The following is a 13,253-nucleotide window of genomic DNA, read 5'->3' as shown; positions in this document are numbered from 1 at the left end:
GCTAAAGGAGACTTGTGGCTGTCAGGACAATCGTTTGCTTAAATATCAGGCTCTATTAATTGAAGGGCCAGTGCTGCAACTGCACACTTGCGCAACTCTTAACCTAGCCACATTTCTTCCAGACAATGAAGAAAAGATAGAACATAACTGTCAACAGGTGATTGCTCAAATCTACGCCGCTCAAAGGGACTTTCTAGAGGTTCCCTTGACTGATCCCTACCTCAGCTTGTGTACTGATGGAAGTTCCTTTGTAGAAAAAGGACTTCTGAAAAGCGGGGTATACAGTGGTCAGTGATAATGGAATACTTGAAAGTAATCCCCTCACTCCAGGAACTAGCAATCAGCTGGCAGAACCAATAGCCCTCACTCAGGTATTAGAATTAGGAGAAGGAAAAAGGGTAAATATATATACAAACTCTAAGTATGCTTACCTAGTCCTCCATGCCCATGCAGCAATAGAGAGAGAAAGGGAATTCCTAACTTCCAAGGGAATACCTGTCAAACATCAGGAAGCCATTAGGAGATTATTATTGGCTGTACAGAAACCTAAAGAGGTGGCAGTCTTACAATGCCAGGGTCATCAGAAAGGAAAGGAAAGGGAAATAGAAGGGAACCGCCAAGCGGATATTGAAGCCAAAAGAGTCACAAGGCAGGACCCTCCATTAGAAATGCTTATAGAAGGACCCCTAGTATGGGGTAATCTCCTCCAGGAAACCAAGCCCCAGTACTCAGCAGAAGAAATAGAATGAGAAACCTCAGGAGGACATAGTTTCCTGCCCTCAGGATGGCTAGCCACCAAAGAAGGAAAAATACTTCTGTCTGCAGCTAACCAGTGGAAATTACTTAAAACTCTTCACCAAACCTTTCACTTAAGCATTGATAGCACCCATCAGATGGCCAAATCATTATTTACTGGACCAGGTGTTTTCAAAACTATCAAGCAGATAGTCAGGGAGTCAGGGCCTGGGAAGTGTGCCAAAGAAATAATCCCCTGCACTGCAGGCCACACATTTCAATTCCTGTATCTTTAACCTTCTTGTTAAGTTTGTTTCTTCCAGAATTGAAGCTGTACAACTACAAATGGTTCTTCAAGTGGAGCCCCAGATGCAGTCCATGACTAAGATCTATCGCAGACAACTGGACCAGCCTGCTATCCTATGCTCTGATGTTAATGACATTGAACGCACCCCTCCCAAGGAAATCTCAACTGCATGACCCCTACTACACCCCAATTCAGCAGGAAGCAGCTAGAGCGGTCATTGGCCAACCTCCCCAACAGCACTTGGGTCTTCCTGTTGAGAGGGGGGACTGAGAGACAGGACTAGCTGGACTTCCTAGGCCGACTAAGAATCCCTAAGCCTAGCTGGGAAGGTGACGGGCTTGCAACTTAGCTCACACATAACCAATCAGGTAGTAAAGAGAGCTCACTAAAATGCTGAATAGGCAAAAACAGATAGTAAAGAAATAGCCAATCATCTATCGCCTGAGAGCACAGGGGGAAGGACAATGATTGGGATATAAACCCAGGCATTCGAGCCGGCACTGGCTACCCACTTCAGGTCCCCTCCCTTTGTATGGGAGCTCTGTTTTCACTCTATTAAATCTTGCAACTGCAAAATAATAACAATAATAAGCACAGTTAATTATGTCTATGATATAAAGTATGATAAATGTGGAGATAATAAGCATGATATAACTGAATTCTTTGAAGCTTTAATGAGAATATGCAGTTCTTTTGATCTTGCATAAAATCTTTTAACAAGAGTAAAGCACACTACTCTTGTGCTTAATAAATATTTGGTCTAGCAAATATTTATTAAGCACCTAGTATGGGCTAGGCACTATGGTAGATGCTGGGGAGAGGCAGTGATGAGCATGGTGGTCTGAGAATTTTGTTGGCTGAGCTTACAGGATATTGCTTCCTCTAGGAATCCCTCTGGCTTGGGTTTGGGTGTCTCCTCTTGGTGATCACACAATAAAATTAGCATACCTTTATTGTGTTTTCCTCTAGGTTGCACTTATATCCAGGTTGCCTATATCTTTCCTACTTAATTGTGAGTTCTTTGAGAGTAAGACCTACATTTCATTCATCTTCGAATCCCTGGTTCTTGGGGCATAGTAGGAGTTCAAGACATGTGTTGCCCTGTACTTGAAGAGACATGGAGGGTGTGTACATGCCCTAGGACATTCTCTAACTTCCATCTTAAGCAGTAAGGTGCCTACTGACTAACTCTCTTAGGTGACAAGCAAAATCAGTGAATGTCATTGATATGAAATCTGATATGATGAAAAAAGAAATGTGTTTATCAAGACCATGCCCACGCTTTTAAAGGAAAACTAGTCATTGTTTTAACAACCAGAAATGATTCTTCATCTCAGATGTCTCCCTCTTTCCTCAACTGAGCCTATGCAACAGCTTTACCTGCCATGTTCCAGCTCATTCTTGCCCTGAGATTAGCAACAGAGAGCTGGGAAGCAGGGAGGGGAGGATGATGTTATTAAGGTGATGACCCCTGCTTTTGCCTGCTTTACTCTCAAGTTTTAGAAAAAGACACAGGTTAGGTTTTAAGCTAAGTTTTACCAGAAAAAAAAAAAAAAAAAAAAAGAACCAAATTCCAATGTCGAATCTCCAGGGAAATAAAAGGATAAATATTCAAATTCACCTGAACTTCTCAAGGTCAATGTGTTCTATGTACAAATTGTATCAAGACAATTATATCACGTAAGCATTTCTCTCTGAATAAGAACTAATTCTCCGCCCACACCCAGCAAAATGTTATTTTTTGTTCTAAACTTCTCTCAAAGGCAAATGCTTTCCCACACTCAGAAATGCATTCTTGGTCCTCTGAGTATTAGTTGTATGCCAAGATTCAAAGTTTAAATTCTAAACACTTTTGTTTAGTTTTTAAAGCATACACTATGGCAGAAAATTATGCTTTTTTAAAGGTTTGACTCAAATAATCACTATTTCTAGGGATTATTGAGAAAAATACTTTTAAATTAAGAAATAGAAGAAGAAATTTCACCAGAAAATTTCATTTTGTTGAGACTATAACAAATATGAGGATATTGAATCAAAGGCCTGCATCCTTCTAGACCATTATTTTGCTACCATAATACATTAATATACTTATAAATATATTATTATTGCCCAGGTTGAGTTGGATTTAAATTAACAGCCCTGCATCAGCCTTTGAGGAAGTCTTTAATATAATGACACACAGCTCTTTCATTGTCTTTACTCTTTAACATTTACCAACTTTTTAGATGAAAATATAGATGGTATACTTATATTGTGATATGTATTTCTTATAACTTTCTTCCTAATTATAAAATTAATGCTTAATACAGATGATTGAGGAAACATGGGATGGTGGTGGTGGGGAATCATCCACAGTAGTGTGGCTTTTCTTTTTCATTAACAAATTGTACTTCTTGAATAATTTATCAAGGCTCTGAAATATTTTTATATTTGTCAGAATGCCCATTTCATAGACCTAGCAACCATTAGCTAAATTTGTGAATGACATGGAGGTGAAAGGAATAGCTAGTATGGTAGAGGAAAGAATTAGGATTCAAAACCCTCCATAGGCTGAAAGAATTGGTTGAAACACAAGATAAACTGTAGCAAGAGTAAATGTAGTCTAGGCACAGTGGCTCATGCCTATAATCCCAGCACTTTGGGAGGCCAAGGGGGCAGATCACCTGAGGTCAGGAGTTTGAGACTAGCCTGGCCAACATGGTGAAACCCCATCTCTACTAAAAATAAAAAAAAATCAGCTGGGTGTGGTGGCATGTGCCTATAATCCCAGCCACTTGGCTGACTGAGGCAGGAGAATTATTTGAACCCAGGAAGCGGAGGTTCCAGTGAACAGAGATTGTGCCACCTCACTCCACCCTGAGCAACAAAGCAAGACTCCCTCTCAAAAAAAAAAAAAAAAAAAAAAGTAAATGTAAAGTCCTGGTATAGAAACAATTGTCCCTGCATAGGAAGAAGGCAATGCATCAAAATAGGAGTTCCTGTGGAAAAGACTGGGTATTTCTAGTTGATGAAAACTTCGCCAGAATTGGGTTTTGGTTTATAATTGGGCTACCAAAAAAGACAGTGTAAGCTGAGGTATCATCAGTGAAGTACAGAATCCAGATGGAAGGGAAGAGGTGTTCTTACCATGTCCACATGGTTCAAGCTACACCTGGAGTATTGTTTTCAATTTAAGGACACATTTAAAGATGGCGTTAATAAAACATGAGCCTTCCCAGCTGAAAATTTTTGTTGAAATCATGTTATATAAGAAAGAGTTGAAGTGACTGAATATTCAGCTTGAAGAGAAAGAACTAAAGATAAACATGTTAGCTGCCTTCCACAATTGGAAAGAATTTTTCTGAGCTGCCCGGAAACCATATCTAGAAACAAGGAGTAGAAGAATTGTCATTCAGATTTCAGCTTAAGTGACACTGCCTCAGCAGTATCTTGCCTTGAAGTAGCCACCAAGTAATTAGTACATAACTGATTTAGCCTTTTGTATATTAGGTATCATTATCTATTCACTAATTTTTTGCTATAAACTTAATTCATTAATTTATTGTCTGTTGGTCTGTTTCTTCTCACTAGAACATCATTTCCCTGATAGTAAGTTTCCCTCTGTCTTGTTCACAGTTATATACAGTACCTTGAACAGTACTACTATAAATATTTATTGAATGAACTCATTTATGGGAAAGCAGATTTTGGCTTAATAGAGAAAGAATTTTCTTTCTGTGGGAAAGGGGGAAGAGCTTTCAACCACTGAAGATGTTTTGCATTAACTAGTTTTATCTTCATACCGTTTGTCATCAGCCAGTTTTTGAGCACTTATATGCTACACATAGGCATGGAAGACATGGCTCAGAGACAGTAACTTTGCCCTAGCTCATGTTGTTAGAACTGAAAATTGTAATCCATCTTGTCTGTTTCCAAAACCACTGGGCTTTCCTCTATACCATAAATGGAATAGGGGTTTATGATGATGAATTTTCCCATCACTGGTGGACTTTAGGCAAAGACTAGATGATCATCCATTGGGATACTAAATTATGCTAACTAATGGATTCTTGAGTTGAGTGGGATGGTGGATAAGATCCAACTCTAAGATTCTGTCATTCTGTGACAGAAGCTGTCCATTCACGATAGAAAGAAATTCTATGACAGGATTTCTTTATGTTGGAAATAACAAAGAAGAAAGGAAACCTTTTTTGAAACTGTTGCTTGGAACCCAAGAATGTGAACTTACACAATTGCCAAACTGTTATCCCTTAATCCTAGCTGGATGGTGAACTTGCATTTCAAATACAATAGCTCCTATAGTCCACAAATAAAAAATGAAAACCAAAACTTTTAAACTATAAAATGGAAAGTTTTCAATGAAGTAAGCAAATTGTACAATAGTTTCATAATTGTTCTGGGTGTCCAAGCAAAGCTCACATAATGAAGTCTTCTTTTTTTTGAGATGGAGTCTCACTCTGTCACCCAAGCTGGAGTGCAGCGGCACAATCTCGGCTCACTGCAAGCTCCGCCTCCCCGGTTCAAGCAATTCTCCTGCCTCAGTCTCCCAAGTAGCTGGGACTATAGGTGCCCGCCACCACGCCTGGCTAATTTTTTGTATTTTTAGTAGAGACGAGGTTTCACCATGTTAGCCAGGATGATCTCGATTTCCTGACTTCGTGATCCGCCCATCTTGGCCTCCCAAAGTGCTGGGATTACAGGCCTGAGCCAAAGCGCCCGGTCACATAATGAACTCTTAAAGGAACGAAAGAATAAAAAATAGATGCAGATACTGGCAATGTCCCAAGAGTCATTCTTCAAAAGGAATTAGTCTACCTATTACAGTTTTAGTGTTTATAGGATTAGCTGATACAAATCACTTGAAAATGAAACTGTGTTGTATTCAAGCTATCTATTACATTACACCTTGAATATATTCAAAATTATGGCAGTGGTTTGGGTCGTTTTGCTTTGTTTTGTTTTTGAGACATGGTCTCACTCTGTCACCCAGGTTGGAGTACAGTGGTGCCATCTCGGCTAACTGCAACTCCACCTCCTGTGCTGCAGCCATCCTCTCACCTCAGCCTCCCCAGTAGCTGGGACTACAGGTGTGCACCACCATACCCAGCAAATTTTTGTATTTTTGTAGAGATGGAATTTCCCCATGTTACCCAGGCTGGTCCTGAACTCCTGAGCTCAAACAATCCACCTACCTCTGCCTTCCAAAGAGCTGGGATTACAGGCGTGGGCCATGATGTCTGGCCCATTCTTTTTAATCACATACTGAATTTTTTTGGTGAGGGGCCAGTGTAAATCAACACAATTCCTTAATTAGAAATGCTCACCTCAGGTGTCTGAAAATCTTTACATTTGGACTTGTGAACAAAAAATATTTTGCAAAAAGAGTGTTTTATGATATGTAGGTAAAATAATAAACCATGGCTTCTAGATGATCATAAGGGACTAACTTTGTGAGAGAGCATTTCCAAACTTTTAAGCAAGTTTCAACTTCCCAATTTTGCTAATTATTTTTGGGTTAGCTTTTCTCCCCGCTAGACAATGCCTCACTCTGCCACCCAAGCTGGAGTGCTGTGGTGATATCAGCTTACTGCAATCTTAACCTCCTGGGCTCAAGCCATCCTCCCATCTACAGGTGCACCACGCCAGGCTAATTTTTTTTTTTTTTTGGTAGAGCCAAGGTCTCACTATGTTGCCCAGGCTAGTCTCCATCTCCTAGGCTCAAACAGTCCTCCCGCCTCTGCCTTCCAAAGTGCTAGGATTACAAGTGCCAGCCACCATGCCTGGCTTGGTTTAGCTCTTTAATGCTTATAAATAAAAATATTCCTACATAATACTCTTAAAAGTCTGTAAGTTTGTCAGCTATTCATATGAAATTAATATGCTTTTTGATTTACATAAAAATTAAGAGTAAAAGTAACATACTGTCTGTAGAATGTTAAAAAATTAGGATGTTTAATCAATCATTACAACATGAAAGTGACTTGTGGTATCCAAAGGAATCATAAAATCACTGAAAGTGAAAAAGTCAAGTGAATTCAGGGCAAGGTAGATGATTACTAAAAATGTATTTACAAAACTGGATGAAAAGAGTCTTTTCTGGATGCTCATCTAGCATACAGAAATTGCCTGGCAAATGTCAGTTTTCTTCTTTACTATTTATTATATATTCAATAGTTGGCAAAAGGAAACATAGCTATGTAGTTTTGTCTTATTTTACACTATATGTCTATGTACTACTTTTTTTTTTTTTTAACCAGACATAAAAGAGATGGCTCTTTGGGTAGAGGGGATGGTACAAGAAGAATCACAAACTTTCATTAAAATCCCTGATAATAATTGGATGTATTTATACATTTCTGGTGACTTATAATTTTCAGAGAGCTTTCATGTTAATTCTTTTAATCCTCCCAACATGTTCCTTAAAAGTATGAGTTGAAATTTTGTAAAATAAGTATCTTAAATGGATTATTGGAATTTGCTTTAATGGTCTTTGTTAGTAAATTACAATCTTATCACGTCTTCATTATGTAAACCTGAACAATTTTAAATCAATTTGCTTAATTTTGCTTTAACAACAATGACAAAAACAAAACAAAACAAACAAAACCTTTCTAGCTATTATGTAATGGGTCCTATCTCCTTGGCATAAGATTCAGAATAAAAAGTCAGTATGTAATGCCTCCCTATTATAGGCCAATTATGAAATAAACTACTAAAATCTATTTGTTCTTTTGTGTCAGCGTGGTGGGATCCAAGACCAGGAGTTCCATTATTCTGCCTTTGGTTGAAAGCAGCACCCCAAACTCCTTATCAGAGAGTAAGTATAATTCATTCAAAATGATTCTTTCATATAAACATCTTCATTATGTTATAAAAATTTAAGCATCTCTTGGAGCAACTTATCACTATGCAATTCCCAGGAGAAAATTAAAACTTTTGAAAACAACTGAAAATACATGATGGTGATCAACAGTGGAGAAAAAGCCAAGTCAGACATAGGAGAGAATATAGTGTCTGGGAGAAACCAGCCCACAGTTGTATGCCCATAGCTGAAAAATGTGGAATTCCTGATGGCTGGAGCTACAGTAGCTTATTTTCAGACTAAGGTCAATTGTAGTATGCCAACATCCTCATATTCTGCTGAAACACATTTGCCAAAATTGTTCTTTCCTTCATTATATATGCTACTTTTCCTTTTCTCCTCTGGATATCCCACATTTTTAAATACATAATTCACTGTCAGAAGAAGATATAATTTCTTTTAAACACATGTAATATATGAAATCATGCCTTTACATCACAAGAATCTTTAGATGTTCTGACTTAGTCTTTATAAAGGTGTTTATTTTAACTCCTCTAAGGAAAAGAATGCATCAATAACATCATGCAATAATAGATTATTATTAAATGTATTGATAGTAACCCAAATGTTTATGATTTCTGGTTTTACAATTTGGCATTTTTATATGAGTAAGTATAAAGAAGGTGCTTATTTCCAAGATTAAATAAATTCCTGTAGATTACAAAACAGCCAGAACATCTGTGCTTTGTAACCATGAGGAATATTAACACTTCTGCCCCTGCAACAGCCACACCAGCAATTATTTGTTATGTTCTTGACTTTGAACACTCTGCCACAATTCATTTTGTGTACCCTGAAGGACACTGAAAACTAAACTAAGATCATTGGTACCTCTTTTGTACTAGGCATTTTGCTAGGCACTTTCATATACATTATCTAACTTAATTCTCACTGCCACCATCCAAAGTGAGTACAAGTGTCCCTAATCGCCAGTGATAATTTCTCTTTGGAGAATGATCCAGATTATAGACATTACATTTAATAGCAGCAGTTTTTCTGCAGATCAAATGATGATGAGGTAATTTGAGGCTACCTTGTCCAGTGTGGCAGCCACCAGTCACATGGCTATTTAAATTTCAATCAATAAAAATGAAAAATTCAGTTCCACAGTCTCACTTGCCACATTTCAAGTGCTCACTAGCCATATATGGCTAGTGAGCAGTTTTGCTAGTGAGCAGTTCTTGCCAGCTTTACAACCCAGGAATGTCTTGTCTCAAGGATCTGAGAGCAATTTCTTTGAAATATAATTATCAAAGGATATAGTACTCATATCTCCTAGTTCCTATGGGAGAGTAGGAGCCTAACTTCAGTGGGCATTTGCTTCAAGTTGCAAAACTACCTTCTAACATAAACATACGAGAAGTTTATTTTTACTTTGGATAAAGCCAATTAGCAAACACAGATGGCCTATGGCTTTCCTCTAATGTCCTCCAGTACTGTCCACCAGTTCAACCCAGCCCTTAAAAATCCCTACCCCCTCTGCCTCAGTGGAGTCAAGTTCAGAGTTAGTTCTGGCCTCTCATCCCTACTGCAATAGCCTTGAATAAAGTAATGTCATCCTGGCCTATTTTACTTTGGCTGGTACAATTGTTTTTTGTTTGTTTGTTTGTTTGTTTTTTGAGACAGAGTGTCGCTCTGTCGCCCAGGCTGGAGTGCAGTGATGCAATCTCGGCTCAGTGCAAGCTCCACCTCCCAGGTTCATGTCATTCTTGTGTCTCAGCCTCCTGAGTAGCTGGAACTACAGGCACCCGCCACCGCACCCGGCTAATTTTTTGTATTTTTAGTAGAGACGAGGTTTCACCGTGTTATCCAGGATGGTCTCCATTTCCTGACCTCGTGATCTGCCCGCCTTGGCCTCCCAAAGTGCTGGGATTACAGGCATGAGCCACCACGCCCAGCCGCCTGGTACAATTTTTGCTTTAACACCAGTTTTCAGAAAATGAAAGTAGTAATTCAAAGTAGTGTAAGCCAAGTGCAGTGGCACATGCTGGAGTGCAGTAGTCCCAGCTATTTGGGAGGATGAGGCAGGAGGAACACTTGAGCCAAGGAGATCAAATGTAACCTGGGTAACATAGTTAAACCCTATCTCAAAAAAAAAGTGTAAGTCTTAGTTCATACTGAAAATAGCTTTAATGTTTTCTTAAGCTGAATGATCTACATAAGTAATCATATACAGGTAATAATATGGCAAAGTGAAATGATTTGATTACAGAAATAAATCCTATTCCAGGATTTAAGGAGGTAGAGTTGCAATTACGTAAGCTATACCTGACACCACTTCAGCATTACACATATTTATCACCCGGTTTAGCTGTTCTACTGTGAATACGTGATGGAAAAGGTAGCCAAGTTTTTTGGTCTAGTAATACTTTCTTCTGGAACATGGCCTTCCTCTAGCTGAACATAGCAGAAGACCCCAGCTAGGTTCACTGATGGGTCTTTCTATAATAGCAATCTATTTCCATTATGATCTCAGGCCTGGCCAAGGCCGCACACATTTCAAATCTATACTCTCAGGTCTTCCTAGAATTTATATTCTCTGCAAATTCAAGGAATTAATCATCATGTCTTTCAGCTTTTTCTCAGAATTTTCCCAAAATTAAATCACTGTTAATAAAACATACATTCTTCACAGAATAAATTCAATAGTTTGTAGAGAGACAGCTCTTCAGGGTGATTTTCTTTTCTTTCTTAGTGGCATCCCAGGGGATTTACTTCCATCATCATCCGAGCACCAAAGAGGATCAAAAATGTTGGCTACCATTTAGCCCTATTTCCTGGTTTAACTACTTTTTTTTTTTTTCTTTAACCAGACTTAAAAGAGATGGCTCTTTGGGGCGAGGGGATGGTACAAGAAGAATCACAAACTTTCATTAAAATCCCTGATAATAATTGGATGTATTTATACATTTCTGGTGATTTATAATTAGAAAGCTTTCATGTTAATTCTTTTAATCCTCCCAACAATCCTATGGCGTTGGTGTTCATATATGCCCTATTTTACCAAAACAAAACAAAACAAAACAAAAAACTAGGAAACTTAGAGACACGGAGTAGCAATCCAAGCTTACAGAAGAATTGTCTGCCTCCACTGTCCCCACTTCTCACGCTATTCCGATTTCCAGTTCCAATCCATGGAAACTTGTGCTTGGGCTCCTACCACTTGACTAAAACTACTCTCAACAAGGTCTCCAGTAACTTCTATGTGGAACCCTTTCAGTCCTTATCTACCCAGACTATCATCAGCACTTGATTTTGTGGGTCACACACCTGCTTGGTTTCTGGAACACTACACTCATTTATTTTTTCTCTTGCTTAACCTGTTTCTCTTTTAAGGACTCCACTTCCTCTATCTCAGAGCTTCCCAACAAACAGGAAGCAAAGAGATACTGTTTCACCCATGTGGGACCTGGAAGTACAGAACCTCCTTGCTGATTGCTATCATTAGAAGCATTTTTATTTCATGCTCCTGTGATGGTCATCCAAGAAAAGTGGATCTGAAAGTGTGCCTCCCTCCTTCCCAGCATCACATGGCACTCACTGCTCTATTGAGTAGATCTGGGAGTGGCCAAGTTGGACATCAACTTTAGTAGCCCAAAGAGGAGAGTGCACAGCTCAAGATATAGCTGCCTGTGCTGGGGAAGCCAGTTAGGGGTTCTTTCCTATTGGAGCTGCACTCAGGATAAAATTCTGTCTTCAAATATATTAGTGTTTATTTCTTATGGCATAATGTTTAGAAATAAATAAATAAATATATAAAATTTGTGCTAACTACAATTTTATTAGTATTCTTTCTAGCTGCAGTATGACTATCTTAATAATGTGTTTGTTCATCAAGAGAAAATTTGGTTATATTCAAAATCATCTTTGCAAGAAATTTACTATTACATTTGTCACTGAAGAAAAGGGATGATAGATTCTTTAGATATAATTCCAACTGTCATAAATTGTTAAGTGGTTATAAAAAAAATTCTCACTTTTTGAACTACCTACTCATGTGAACATTTCTCACCCATGGTAATGATCACACATAATTAGAAAGAAAGTATACCAATTTCAAACATAAAATCTGATATTAAAGAGTTAGGTTAAATATTACATCAATTCAATATTTAGCACCCCTACTACTTTTTAAAATTTTTCTTATTATAGTTGTAGAATATAAAGAAAGTATTAAGAATTGTGTCCCTACCAAAAAAAGATGTCTTAAAATTCTAACTCCCAATACCTCAAAATAAGACCTCATTTGAAAATAGGTTCTGATACGCTTTGGATGTTTGTGCCATCCAAATCTCATGTTGAAATGTGATCCTCAGTAGTAGAGGTAGGGCCTGGTGGGAAGTGTCTGTGTCATGGGGACAGATCCCTCGTGAATGGCTGGGTGCCATCCTCGAAATAATGGGTGAGTTCTTGTTCTATACATGCAGGATCTGGCTGTTTAAAAGAATGTGGTACCTCCGCTCCCTCCTCACTCCTTCTCTTGCCATGTGACATTTCCTGCTCTCCTTTTGCCTTCCCCAGTGATTGTGAACTTCCTGAGGTCCTCACAAGAAGCAGATGCCCGTGCCACACTTCTTAAATAGCTTGCAGAGCTGTGAGCTAAATAAACCTCTTTTCTTTATAAATTACCCAGCCTCAGGTATTCCTTTATAGCGATGTAAAAACAGCTTAATACAGGGTCATTATAGATGTAATTAGTTAAAACAACGTCATACTAATGGAGAGTGGACCTCTAATCCAATATGCGTTCTTATAAGAAGATGGCCATGTGAAGACGGAGAGACACACAAGGAGAACACCGTGTTAAGATGAAGGCAGATACTGAATTGCTGCAAGTTGAGGAACACCAAAGACTGATGGCAAACCACCAGAAGCAAGGAAGAGGCAAGGAAGGATTGCCATACAGGCTTCAGAAGGAACATGGCTCTGCTGACATCTTGATTTTGGACTTTTAGTCTCCAGAAACATGAGATGATAAATATTTGTTGTTTCAAGCCATCCAGTTTGTGGTACTTTGTTACAGTGGCCCTAAGAAACTAACACAGAAAGTAAAGAAAAATGTCATGCAGCCTTATATAAACACTCCTAAATGTCTCACAGTTTACCCAGCGTGTCATACAAATGCTATTTTCCATGTTTGCTATGACATGTAAACAGTTGGGAAGCACAGTCCACCACTATTTCTGAAAACACTGGCATTTCCTAGGAGGTTTTGTCCTTGATCCTCTTCTCCTCTCATAGTTAACCCATTCTTGCTGGGTAATTTTACCTACTCAGTTTGCACCTGAATGTTAATTATTTCAAATCTGTGTCCCCAAGGCCAGGTGTCTTTAAGCCCAGATATCTCTC

The 13,253-nt window shown here is 38.6% G+C and overlaps 1 long non-coding RNA gene across 1 annotated transcript in view; it reads left to right on the top strand.

The window, feature by feature from the left end:
• The window catches only part of LOC114677554 (uncharacterized), a 29,974-nt gene extending 17,184 nt beyond the window's left edge, over positions 1-12,790 (top strand). Inside the window, exons 2-3 of the long non-coding RNA XR_003728903.2 lie at positions 7,783-7,859; positions 12,662-12,790. This is a non-coding gene — a long non-coding RNA (uncharacterized LOC114677554). The remainder of the gene's footprint in view (positions 1-7,782; positions 7,860-12,661) is intronic.
• Positions 12,791-13,253: the final 463 nt, after the last annotated feature.

The sequence above is a fragment of the Macaca mulatta genome, chromosome 4 (genome assembly GCF_049350105.2).
Source record: "Macaca mulatta isolate MMU2019108-1 chromosome 4, T2T-MMU8v2.0, whole genome shotgun sequence".
NCBI lineage: Eukaryota > Metazoa > Chordata > Mammalia > Primates > Cercopithecidae > Macaca > Macaca mulatta.
This window is presented reverse-complemented; position numbering and strand designations above follow the sequence as displayed.